Source organism: Pleurodeles waltl, chromosome 11 (genome assembly GCF_031143425.1).
Source record: "Pleurodeles waltl isolate 20211129_DDA chromosome 11, aPleWal1.hap1.20221129, whole genome shotgun sequence".
Classification (NCBI taxonomy): domain Eukaryota; kingdom Metazoa; phylum Chordata; class Amphibia; order Caudata; family Salamandridae; genus Pleurodeles; species Pleurodeles waltl.
The window spans coordinates 422,354,307-422,368,260 of NC_090450.1; the positions used below are offsets into that span (position 1 = coordinate 422,354,307).

Genomic DNA, 13,954 nt, shown 5'->3' on the forward strand with positions numbered 1-13,954 from the left:
GGACAAACCCAGACCAAGACAACTATTTACACTGTATAGGGTCTATGTCCTCACCTAATAGCCACACACGGTGCCTCTGGAGTTGCCCCATCACATAAGGGATGCTGCTATTCCTTAGAATGTAAGCGGCATGCACTGAGCCAGGAAACGTGGCGTTCACATGGGAGATGTACTGGTGGGCCAAACACACCATCTGCACATTCATTGAATGGTAATTCTTCCGGTTTCTGTACACCTGTTCTCTCCTGCGGGGGGTACCAAGGCCACATGTGTCCCATCAATGGCACCTATGATGTTGGAGATATGTCCCAGGGCATAGAAGTCTCCTTTCACTGTAGGCAAATCCTCCACCTGAGGGAACACAATGTAGCTGCGCATGTGTTTCAGCAGGGCAGACAACACTCTGGACAACATGATAGAGAACATTAGCTGGGACGTGCATGATGCAATGGCCACTGTTGTTTGACAGGAACCACTTGCCAGGAAATGGAGTACTGACAGGACCTGCACTAAATGGGGTATCCCTGTGGGATGGCGGATAGCTGACATCAGGTCTGGCTCCAACTGGGCACACAGTTCCTAGATTGTGGCACGATCAGGTCTGTAGGTGACTATTACATGTTGCTCTTCCATTGTCGACAGGTCCACCAGCGGTCTGTACACCGGAGGATGCCGCCATCTCCTCACCTGCCCCAGCAGACATGCTCTATGGATGAGAACAGTGATCAGAGGTCAGCCAGCACTGAGGTATGAAATAAACAACTTTATTGCACACATTTGTCAATCCTCTATGTGCCTGTCTTAGTGTGTATCCAAGGCCTAGATATGTGTGACGCATTTAAAATTCATGCCATGTGTCCCCCTGAAATGGCGGCTGCCTGACCTGTAATGTGGGACAGGGGGATATGAGGTAACTGCGCTGGCGTTGTACACCGTTGCGGTAGGCGGTCGAAGACTGCGGCGCAATCCTGCATTGGTTAACATTGGACCCTATGGGTCCCAGATGCCAATGACGAGGTACGCACCGCCGCGGACGTGACCGCCATTTTCTCTCTGTTCACTCACTTGATACCTGATCTTCGACAGGAGAGGACCTACACTGCAAGTGCTGCTGTGACCTCAGTCTGGAAGCGACAATGGCTCAAGTGTCTGGGGAAAGGGCCCCTGCCTTCACATCGGAGGAGTTGGACAAACTAGTGGATGGGGTCCTCCCCCAGAACACGCTACTCTACGGTCCTCCAGACAAACAGGTGAGTACACTGTGAGCATGCTGTATGGGCAATGCCTGTTTGGAGTGGTGTGGATGGGAGATGTGGGGGGAATGAGGCGTGCATGAAACAATAGTGAGTGGATGTGCGTCAGGGCGAGGGTGGGAACGTGGGCCAATGACTGTGACGGTCCGGACGGTTATAGTTTTTCCTTTTCCCCTGTACTATTCCTGTAGGTCAGCGCCCACCAGAAGAAGGATATTTGGCGTGACATCGCCAAGGACGTCCGGGCACTGGGGGTCCACCACAGACTGAGCACCCACAGCCGTAAAAGATGGGAGGACATTCGCCGCTGGAGCAAGAAGACGGCGGAGGCCCAGCTGGTGATGGCCTCCCAACGTGGGAGGGGTGCCCTTCGCACCATAGCCCCCCTGATGTTCCGGATCCTGGCAGTGGCATATCCGGAGTTAGATGGGCACTTGAGGGCATCACAGCAGCCACAAGGGGGTGAGTACCGTCACACCCATCTGATTCAGCGCGCATTGGAGGTGTCTGGGTGAGGGAGGTAGGCTGTGGGTTCCCCTAGGCCAGGGCTAGTTTTGTAGGCAAGGTCCCTTTGTGAGGCAGACTATGTGGCACCCCACCCCAGCAGGGTTAAGAGCCATCTACCCCTAGTCAGGCTCCTGTGACTTCCATGTGTGCAGCAATCGGGCATAGGCATTGTACCCCATGTCCCTGTGATTAATTAGGGAACTCTAAGTGCATGGCGTAGTGCAGAGGGCTGCTGTGTCTGTAGTGTCCGCCAACAGTAGCTGTATTGCATGCACTGAACATGTCTTTCTACTTTCTTCCCCCCCTTTTTGTGGTCTCCCTGTTCTTGTGTGCATTAGCATCATCAGGCGGAGGAGCTGTGCCAACGGAGCAGGAGGGAGCTGCATCCCACATGGCCCTCGAGGGCGAGACTACGGACTCAGAATTCACCAGTGGGACGGAGGGCGAGGGGAGCTCCACGGCGGGGACAGGAGCTGAGACCAGTGACACCGACTCCTCCTCTGATAGGAGCTCCCTTGCGGTGGCGGGCCCCTGTGTGCCCACCGCATCTACAGGTACAGCCGCCACCCCCTACCAGCACCGCCCTCCCGGCAGCCCCTCTGCGTGTGCCCTGTGGCCGCTCACACAGGAGGGTGGGCATCTCCTTCGCCCCAGGCACCTCAGCCCCTGTCCCAGTCAGCCCTGCTGCCCTCAGTGAGGAGGCCATTGACCTCCTCAGATCCCTCACTGTTGGGCAGTCTACCATTCTGAATGCCATCTAGGGTGTAGAGAGGCAGTTGCAACAGACGAATGGATACCTGGAGGGCATTCATTCTGGTCAGGCTGCCCAACATCGAGCTTTTCAGACTCTGGCCTCAGCACTGATAGCAGCCATTGTCCCTGTGTCCAGCCTCCCCCCTCCAACTTCCTCCACCCAGACTCAATCCCCAGTACCTCAGCCTATCCCAAGCACACCATCAGACAAGCATGCACACACCTCGGCACACAAGGGTAGCTCTGGCAAACATAAGCACCACACATCCCACAGGCACTCACAAAAGCATCATACCTATGCAGACATACCAACAGCCACTGCCTCCACTGTGTCCCCCTCCTCCACGTCTTCCTCCTCCTTCCCTGTCACGTCTCCACTCACACCTGCATGCACTACATCTTCAGCCACTACGTCCATCACCAGCACGCCCATCACCACACACCACTCACATGCACTTACCACCCCCACTACCATTCACACATCCTCTGTGTCCTCTCCCAGTGTGTCTGTGAGCCCTCCTCCCAAACTACACAAACGCAGTCACAAACCCACCCAACAGCCATCCACCTCACGACAGCCTCCAGCCCATGCACCTTCACCCAAAGTCAGCAAACGAACACCTCCTACAACCACTACCTCTTCCTCCACTCCAAACCCCCTCCATCTACCCGTCCCAGTGTGTCTAAAAACCTTTTGCTGTCAAACCTTGACCTCTTCCCTTCACCTCCCCCACCCCTTCCGTCCCCTAGGGCCCACCTTTCCAGGTCCCAACCCAGCACCTCAGCCACCACATCACCGGGAACAGTGGTGCCAGCAGTAACCAGCTTCTGGAGTGTGCCAAGCAGCAGGACAGCCAGTGTCCCAAGGATCCAGGCCAAGGACATTCCCCCACCTCCAAAACAAAAGAAGTTGCCCACAGCCCGGAGGGAGAAGGCCAAAACACCTGCCACGGACAATAGTTGGGAGTGGTAAGACAGCTGCTCTACCATCCAAGGGTGGGAAGGGCCAGAGAAAGAAAGGGAAGTCGCTGGCAACCTGCACAGTGGACAAGACCACCACATGCACCGCCGTCACAAGCACCACCGCTCAGGACATCGCCGCCAGCAGCACGCTCAGTGAGCCCCCCACCAGCACCGCCGCTCAGGACACCGCCGCCAGAAGCACGCTCAGTGAGCCCCCCAGCAGCTCCGCTGCCCAATGAGCGCCGCAAGCACCTCCGCTACTGATGCCGCCGCCAGCGGCCACGCCACATCCTGTGCCAGTAGCACCACCGCAGACATGGCTGCCATCCCTAGTGGTCAGTCGTACGAGGCTGGTGGCCAGTTCCAGGGGCCTGGACAGCTTCCATGTTGCCCCACCATCAGTGGGATGTCAGATCCACTACCTCAGTCCTTGGCAGGATGAAGCACTCTGGGCACAGAGCCCCCTCCAGAACCAGTGGAGAAAGGCATCCACTACCTCAGTCCTTGGCAGGATGAAGCCCTCTGGGCACAGAGCCCCCTCCAGAACCAGTGGAGAATGGCATCTACTACCTCTGTCCTAGGCAGGATGAAGCACTCTGGGCCCAGAGCCCCCTCCAGAACCAGTGGAGAATGGCATCCACTACCTCTGTCCTTGGCAGGATGAAGCACTCTGGGCACAAAGCCTCCTCCAGAACAAGTGGAGAATGACATCCACTACCTCAGTCCTTGGCAGGATGAAGCACTCTGGGCACAAAGCCCCCTCCAGAACCAGTGGAGAAAGGCATCCCCTACCTCAGTCCTTGGCAGGATGAAGCACTCTAGGCACTAAGCCCCCTCCAGAACCAGTGGAGACTGTTATACACTTGAGAGACTGTGGCTTTGCACTCCCCAGGATACAGCAGTGGGCAAACCACCCACTTGAGAGACTTGAGAGACTGTGGCTTTGCACTCCCCAGGATAAAGCAGTGGGCAACCCACCCACTGGAGAGACTTGAGAGACTGTGGCTTTGCACTCCCCAGGATAAAGCAGTGGGCATGGAGCCCCCTCGTGGAGCTGGCGTCGTGCACTCATCCGGCTGATGTGCCCCTCTTCCCTTCCCCCTGAGGTGCCTGTTTTATTTCGGTCTGATGCCCCTGCAGTGTTCTCTCCGTTTGGATTGGGTATTGAGTGTGGGCCTTGCCCATGCATTTTGGGCCCAGTGGTCCACTACTATGTGGGTGCAGTACATGGACTTGAATTCTTGGTTTACATATTTGTTAATAGTGTATATATATTTTTGACTAATGGATTTTTCCTGATTACAATAATTCACCTCATTTCCTTTTGTCCTTGCGTTCTTCCACGGGGGGTGGGGACCACTCTTCATAGTCTCGTTTTTTAAGCAAAACAGATCCCAGGCCCTTCAGACCAGCATCGACTGCAATTTTCGTGTCCTTCCAGGGATCTAAATACCGCAGAATAGTATCACTGGACAAGGCTTTTTTAATGGCCTCAAATGCCGTTTGTTGTGCTGTGCCCCATACCCAGGTTTCGGAAGACTTCCTTAGGTTTTGGAGCGGTTGGGTCAGTGAGGAAAGGTCTTTAATGAAACGGCCACAACAGTTCACCATTCTGAGAAAACTTCGGACTTCAGATATGTTGGAAGGTGGGGGCGCAGGCTCGATGTCTTGCACTTTTTCTGGATCAGGGGCTACACCATCGGCTGAGAATTGGATTCTGTTAGTGAGGAACTCACACTTTCTACGATGAAGGGTCAGACCAAATTCTTTGATTCTTTGCAACACATTTTTGAGCTGGGTGTTGTGCTCAGCAACGGTCCTGGCATGGATCAAAATGTCATCACTAATGTTGATTGTGCCGGGTAGATCTGCCAAGAGCTCATGAATTAAATTTTTTGAAGACTTCCGCAGCACTCGAGATACCGAAGTTTAGTGTTTTGTACCGCTGCAACCCAACATGCGTCGAGAATGTGGTGATATAGACTGATTCCTTGGCAAGGACTAGCTGGTGGTATCCTGAGAGCAGGTCTAGTTTGGAGAACCAACGGGACCCACTTAGTTCACCCATCAGCTCATCAATCATGGCTGTCAGATGTCTCTCCCGTTTGATGGCGACGTTGGGGACACGCATGTCGACACAGATGTGGACTTCTCCGGGCTGCTTGGGCTTCCGAGTGACCACTATCGGTGACACCCATGGTGTGGGCCCGGTGACGCGTTCTATGATGCTGGCTGCTTCAAGGTGATCCAGCTCTTTCTCCAGTTGTGGACTGAGGTAGAACGCAATGCGTAGGTGTCGGAGCGCCACTGGCTGTACAGTCTTGTCAATGTGTAATTTGACTTCTCTATGACACAGACATCCTATTCCTTCAAATACCTCATGGAATTGGTGAAGGAGTTCAGTCACTGATTCCTGATGTCTGCCAAAAGCAAAAGTTACAACCCCTAAGTCCTCTGCTGTTTGGCGTCCCTTGTAGCATCCCCTGTCCTTTTTCAGTCATGTATACTTTGGCTTGAATCACCTTGGATCCATATGCAATGGATGTTTGGAATGTCCCTTTGAGGGCGAGAGGTGTACTCTGGCCATACGCATATACTTTTATCCTGGCTTCTGTTAAGGTGGGCGCCGGGACCATCTGGTGGTACACATCTGCGGCGAGGATGTTTATGGAAGCCCCAGTGTTAACAACAGCAATGGTCGGATGAGCGCCTACCTGGATTTGGCACCGTGGCAGCTTCACAGATAACTGGACTGTGTTGCCAATGGTGAATAAAGAATGGATAACATGTTTGTCATCCTCTTCGTCATCCATGTCACTGCTCCTTTCGGATATACTTGTGGCGGCATTGACCGAGGCATTTCCGGTTCGTGGTTTGCTCGATCTGCACACCTTCACGAAGTGGTTTAGCTTCCCACAGCCTGCGCACTTTTTCTCACAGGCTGGGCAGTCACTCGGTCGGTGCGATGGTCCACCGCAGTATCCACATTTTCTTGGCGGGGCTTCTTGTTTCGACGTCTCGCTTTACTCGGAGAAGAAAGCACAGCATTGACGGGCTCTTCCTTGATTGGTCTCTGGAGGGCAGCCTCCATATGCGAAGCTTGGGCCTCAGACAGTTCCTTTGGGCGTCCCATTGTTAGGATATCAGGTAGGGACCTTCCTGATTCTTCGAGGATTCTCTCAGTTTCGCCGATGCACATAGTTGTATCACTTGGCCTCTTATCTCCTCAGTCTCATCTGCGAATCTGCATGTGCTGGCTAGGTCTTTGAATCTCATATGGAATGAATCGATCAATTCTTCGGCTTGCTGCTTGTCTTGCCTAAACACAAACGTTCATAGTTTTGACACCAAGTCCACCACCCACACACACAGACCCAACAAAATGCCTCCTTAACCTTCTGGAAGAGGAACACTATATTGAAAAGCAAGAATATGGTGAGCCTCACACAGTTATCACAACTAACAACACTCCTGCTTCAAGCTCATATTATACTACCTACGCTTCTCCTAAACAAAACAACACTAGCACACCTTTTCTAAACTGCCAGCTCATAAATGCTCGATCACTCTCAAAAAACAAGCACCACATCTACGACCTGCTCACAGACACACAACCTGACTTGCTATTCATAACGGAATCCTGGTTGGGAGATGACATGGCCCCAGTGTTGCACGAAGCCCTTCCCCCGGGCTATCAAACCATCACACAAAACCGTATAGGCAAGAGAGGAGGTGGACTAGCTATTATATTCAAACAGGCACTAAACTTCAGAAAAACAGACAACATTTCCATACAAGGTTGTGAAGCCCTCTTCACCAGATGCCACCCTACTCCAACTTCCTCCTGTAACTTTCTCCTCCTTTACAGACCTCCACCTAACAACTCCACATTCCCAGATGCTTTTCTAGATACAGTCTCAAACCTTATTACACTATACTCCAACCTATGCATTCTTGGGGATATAAACATTTGGTTTGACAAACCCAATATGCCCCATCCAAAAGCTATCACCACTGGCCTAGTCGCATTGAACCTACATCAGACTGTACACAATCCCACACACATCGCTGGACACATCCTAGATGTCATTTTTGCTAAGCCTGAACTAGTTACCGTTCATAGCATCACGCCAATCACTTGGTCAGACCACCATTTGATAACTTTCCAACATAAAACTCCACAAATCAACACACCCCACAACTACATACATACATGCACCTATCGACTATGGAGCAAACTAAATTTGGATGACTTAGAAACACAACTAACAACCAACACAGATCTTGATACAATTAATTCTGTGCCAGAACTTTGAGTGGCTACAGGAAGCTTTTGATATCCTAATACCACTCAGAAAAACTAAACACGACAAAAGAAAACCAATACCTTGGAGAAACACAGAACTTAAAAAGATAAAGCAACAAATCAGAAAGTTGCAGCGGACCTGGCTCAAAACAAACAACAGTCAAGACAAACTGCAGCTACACAAACTTAACAGAATATACAAATCATCAATCAAAAAAGATACAAAAAGAAACTACTCAGACAGAATTCAAAATGCTCAATCTACAACCAAGGAATTTTATAAAATTCTCAATGAATTTCGAAAACCTACATGCATGGAAGGATGTCATCCCACTACTCAAGATTTCACAAACAAATTGGCAACTCACTACACAACCAAGGCAGACACATTGGACTCCTATTTAAAACAGAAGAAAACCCAACCCCTTTCCTAAAATACCCTCTAAGAATAAACCAACCCAGCCTCTACAGTCCATCCAACAAATATCCCAAGGTGAATTTATGGATTTTGGTCAAAGCAAGCAGACCTTCCGGTTGCCCTTCTGACCCTTGTGCACCACAAATCTTCAAGAACATTCTTCTATCTACTTCTGCTGCCACACCTGTAAGAAGAATCATCAACAACTCTTTAACTACCGGAACTTTTCCTGTAGACCTGAAAAAGGCATACATACGACCGTTATTAAAGAAAACAACCCTAGACCCACAAGACCCCAACAACTACAGACCTATCATAAATGGACCTTTCCTGGGCAAATTGATAGAAAGAGCAGCATTCGCCCAGATGTCACAATTCATTGAAGACAATTCTATACTTTCAGACTTCCAAACTGGATTCCACCCAGGAAGAGGCACTGAATCGGCACTCATAGCAATCTGGGATGATCTTAAAAACAGTCGACCGCAATGGAGTTGCTGCACTACTGCTCTTAGACCTCTCAGCTGCCTTTGATACGGTTGACCATGACACCCTAATTCAAAGACTCCACAAAGCTGGCATACAAGGGACTGCTCTCGACTGGATTACTTCCTATCTTCAAAAAAGATCTAATATCATCTACTCGCCCCCTTTCTCATCCAAACCCTACCTCACAAAAGCAGGGGTCCTCCAAGGACCTACCATCTCACCTTTGCTTTTCAACATCTACATGATATCATTACCAGAACTGATCAATGATTTCCATCTCACATGCTACAACTATGCAGATGACACACAAATACTACTTCAATTAGAATGCCCCAAAAACATTGAAAACTCCAAAACCTTCAGTTGCCTCAGAGCCGTTGATCAGTGGATGACCTGGAGCCATCTCAAACTAAATACCTCCAAAACAGAAATACTCATTTGTGGTGACTGGAAAAGTTATGACCCTCTGTGCGTCTGGCCTGACAATCTTGGACCACCTCCTCAGTTATCCAAGGAAGTTAAAAACCTTAGAATCACCATGGATTCCAAGTTAACTATGAATGCCCAAGAGGACAAATTAGCATGAACAAGCTTCATCACCTTAAAGACTCTACGACACGTCTTCCCCCACCTCGGATTTCCACACAAGGTGCAAGCTACTATCACGCTTGTACTATCCAAACTGGATTATGCCAATGGCCTCTACCATGGATCATCTGTATCTATTATTATGAAAAAACTACAACGTATTCAGAACTCCGCAGCCAGGCTATTATTACATGCAAAGCCGCAAGCCCACATCTCCCCTGCCTTGAGAGCACTACAATGGTTACCTGTTGCCAGAAGATGCACTTTCAAGCTGCTTTGTATCACCCAGAAAGCTATACATGGAACAGGACCGCTTTTTATCAGAAACAAAATAATCAAATACATCCAACAAAGAAACCTCCGCTCAAGATTGGCACCCCGCCTTAGAACACCAACATACAAGATAAAGTCTATAGGTGGTACATCCTTCTCCGCTCAAGCAGCCAAACTATGGAATTCATTACCCCCAACTATAAGAGCCACAGATAACTTTCATGTCTTCAGAAAACTACTCAAGAATTGGCTCTTTCCTTCATAACCACCATATTCAAACAACTATGGACTGCATATGCCTATGTTGATAAATATGTTTTCTGATTATGTGTCTATTTCTAGTTATGTATAGTTCTTTAGAATGGCTCCTCAGTGGGTTGTCATACTAGATATCTATGAATCTCTGCTCTCATCCCAAATCCATTCTACTACTTTCATCTCCTAAATAACTCTGCCTAAGCTCTTCCCTCCGCTTCCACATCTAACTCACCAAACCTCACTTTACTACCATCACCTCCCAAACAATCCTACTAAATTCTCCCTCATTTATCTCACCCTGCTACTATGATCTCCCTAACCCTTCCACAGACTCTTCCCTCCTCCATCCCCCTTTACTCATCCCAAGCCTTTGGGATGAGTAAATGAGGGATATACTCCCAATTAACACTTCCGGATTTCTTTTCTCCTCCACCCCTCCATTACTCCAGTCAATCTAACTAACAAACTCCCATATCTGCGGCTCAAATTAACTCATAATAATATTAAAACTATACTCATATTTCCCGATACTAATTCATCACTAGTTCTTGTTGGGTGCCGGAGTAGCGTGCTACTCGCCGAAAAGCACTTAGACGCCTCTTCAGGGGTAGTAAGCGCTATATAAATACTATTACAATACAATACAATACAATAGTCTGTATTGGCCATGGGTTTAGAAATGGCTTCTTAATGCAGCTATCAGGGTTATATACGTCTTGGGGGTGTCCTCAGGGAGGTTCTTGGATATTTTGTAAATGACTTTTCCACCTAGATGTAGGATCATGGCTCTCTTCTGGGTGTCCTCGACTTTGGTGGCTTTGAGGAACAGTAGGACTCTCTCGACCCAGTCTTTCCATCGTGGGGCTTGCGCTGACGGGGCCCCTTCAATGACAAAAGGCTCCACTGGAGGGATGGTAGACATGTTGGGTCAACGCAGGTAATACAAAGTGTGTCTGTCTGTAGTTTGCTGGACACTTGTTGAGGATATGCTTGCTTCTCCTTGACAGAACGATTGTCGTTCGCTATATGTACTGATAGCTTCTTGTTTGTGTACTGGCTATTGTTGTGACTTTCCCTCCATCTGTACCTTTTACTCCTTTGTGTGGATCTCTTCTCTATCTTACGTTTGTGCATTATTTATTTATTTTATGGGGACTGGCTGCACATTCCTTTAGAATGCACATGGAGCAGGTATGCTGCAATCTCCAGCTCCTTCTATTTTTAAATCACTCGGCATGGTGGAAGGCAGCACGTGGCAGCGCGCACTGGTTCTCAGGGCCGGCGCTAACAGGGCGGGGCTCTACACATCGGCTGCACACCCAGGAGTGCGTGGTGATGAGCCTACGCTGCACTCACCGGAGCAATCTTCGGGACCTCTCACGGCCCGGCAGGGAGGCTGGAGGCCTTACTTGGAGGGTGGGGCCGTAATCAGTGTGGTAGCAGAAGTGCACATGGCACGAGCAGCGAGTTGCAGATGCGGCAGCTGTGGCGTCAAAAGACATGGCAGGTCACGACTGATGACGCAGAAAAGAAGGACTAACAAATATTCATATATCATGTAACCAAAATCGTATAAGGTAGTGTGATTTTAGCAAAGAAAAATAATGTACGTGGAAAATTGTGCCCACGGGGTAGTTCGCCATTATTATAAACGGGCTTAAATAATCATGAAGAATTGACAAACGTAGTAATCCGTCATAATTGCAAATGTATTCTATGATTCTCTTGTTGAAACTGTTATATGCTTAGCTTAAATTTAGCAGAGGCTTTGGCCTAGTTGCCTGGTCTCAAATTTTAACTGCGTGGTTTTTACTTGCATTAATAAAGACATTATTTTACCTTAAGGCTGTATCTTTCCAGTAGAGATGACTAATAAACTTATCTCAAGGTTTCGTGCTAGGCTGGTTTCATCCCTTTTTAAGCAAGGTCAGTTTCTGCAGGTGCGGACAATAAAAGCACTGATACCGAAATAATTGGCAAACTTTGTTGCAACTTGTGTTCCAAGTTTCCAAGGACACCTTATGCATAAATGAGTACTAGGAGAAAGACACTATTCATTGGTCAAATTGAAGCCACCCTATGAACCCTCCAATGGAAGACCCTGAAGAATTTGGAATGTTTCTTACTTAAACCCACCGGACAAAGAGAAGTCAGTCATTTTCTACTATGCCATTTTGAAGTCTGATCCAAGACGCCATCTTAGACGACATCTTGATGCCCTTTTCTCTATTCCAGAGAACGAGACTTTGAGAATTCTCACCCTAGAGACTTTAACTTTAATTTGCCCCGTCTTACCCATGCAGTAACTTTGCCCCATTTTCCTTGCTGCCGCAAGGAAACTTGCCCTTAACTTTGCCCCCTTGAAATCTGCCCCATGCTGATCGAACCGATACCTGAAGGACGAAGACTTTTCTTGAATGCTGATTGTATTTGGTAAATATGAAAGGATAATTGTATTATGCATTGTGTTTTCCTTCCTAGGTACCAACTGCTTAATTTGATAGGGCCCAAGCTCTGAGTTTTTCTAAATTTGTGTTTGACCAAATTCATTTTGCATGAAGCCCCACATGCTAATGCTAATTAGAGGATAGTTGAGGTATTCACCTGATGCACCATGCTGAACTGAAATCTTGTTATGCTGACCGATGTATGAAATTAGTCAAATTCAATTGCTTATGTTAGTGATTTGCATTGCTATAACCGAGTGCATTATAATTCAGATTTTGCATAGATTGCGTTTCTTCCGCCGTTATGGACAGCTAGTAATGTTCGTGTACATATATCATTTGATTTTAAGACTCACTTATATCATGCTAGCTTTGTCAATATAGGGAAATAAATTCATTAACTTTCAATAAACTGGTGTGGTTATTCATGGCTGAAAGGTCATGTTGCGTAAAAATACCGACTGTTATTGATTCATAATGTGTTATTTTGATCTATTAATTGAGTATCCGGTATTGACTACAATGGTTATCGATTATTGATTTAAGTGATCCGACTATTCTTGGATGAGGAGAGCCCAACTCGATTAAAAGGTTCACCGACCTCCAGCGTGTCCAAGTGCAAGTAATTTATAAAGACTGGACGCGTTATCACGACCCCTCGTCACCAAAGTGTAGTGTCGTGAGACTACGTTGAATGCTAGCGCTGGCTTATAAATGATGACACAGCACACGCTTCGGTATTATGCAGCGCAGTTCATTGTACACTTCACACGACTCCCTGACCCGCCTACCAGCCACACTTTATTTATCGTCAACATCACATGACCCATAGGTCAAACACAAAATGCAACATACAGAGGACGGATCTAATAGTCTCCCGTTCGTGTCCCATTACCACTAACAATGGTAGTGCCCCGCGACCAGTTACGTCACTGGCGTGACACTACAAAATGAAGGAGCCTGATGAGGAAGCCTTGGAATAAAGAAAATGAGCAGACAGTCATTGTCCCATTACCACAATGTCATTCACAAACATCACAGTCCTTATCTGTAGTAATGTTCCAAACAAGAGCTATGGTGACGTATGCCACCAATAACTTAACTCGCAGGTCGTTTGACTGGTGATTTGCCCAAGCGCCACTAATAATTCCTCCGTTAGTTGCGCCACAGGCAGGAAGGAGCTCCTCCTTTTCCCCATCACAGAGGCAGAAGTGTGGTTTTGGAAGAGCGTAGGAGTACGTCATCCTGGAAGCACAGGGGGAAGGTGTCGGGGGGCATTTAAGCCAGTGGGCCCCTTGAACAGGTCTCTTTGCCCCCTTCCAGTGTGCCCAGGACAGCCCAGACTGGTACCGATCATCTGGAAGCAGCCATAACAGTTGGTGATGATTTCCTTTCAGCAGGTAAATGCAGTAGGGTTGTTGTTCTGTTGGGCGGGCGCCGAGGGCGTGGGGGCTACCTTGCATAGCCGTGTCGTGCATGCTGTGGCCCGAGGGCAGTATGGTGTATGATGTTTGGTGAGTACCCCCAGCGTGCTGCATCTGGTGGAGCGGTGTGGTGCATGTGAGGTGTTTAGGGTACGGCTGGAGGGTTGTTGAGTACCCCGAGCATGCCACATTTCATGGTTCTATGGTGACGGCGCATGCACTATGTTTTTTTCCCCTTTGGGGCAATTGAGATGTTTCAGGGCTCGAGATCATGC

General features: G+C 48.5%; 1 protein-coding gene and 1 long non-coding RNA gene across 3 annotated transcripts in view; one reads left to right on the forward strand and one right to left on the reverse strand.

The window, feature by feature from the left end:
* Positions 1–13,954, reverse strand: part of SNORC (secondary ossification center associated regulator of chondrocyte maturation) — a 275,466-nt gene that overhangs the window by 15,909 nt on the left and 245,603 nt on the right. The window lies entirely within an intron of this gene.
* Positions 13,534–13,954, forward strand: part of LOC138265764 (uncharacterized) — a 94,699-nt gene continuing 94,278 nt past the window's right edge. Inside the window, exon 1 of the long non-coding RNA XR_011199416.1 lies at positions 13,534–13,655. This is a non-coding gene — a long non-coding RNA (uncharacterized lncRNA). The remainder of the gene's footprint in view (positions 13,656–13,954) is intronic.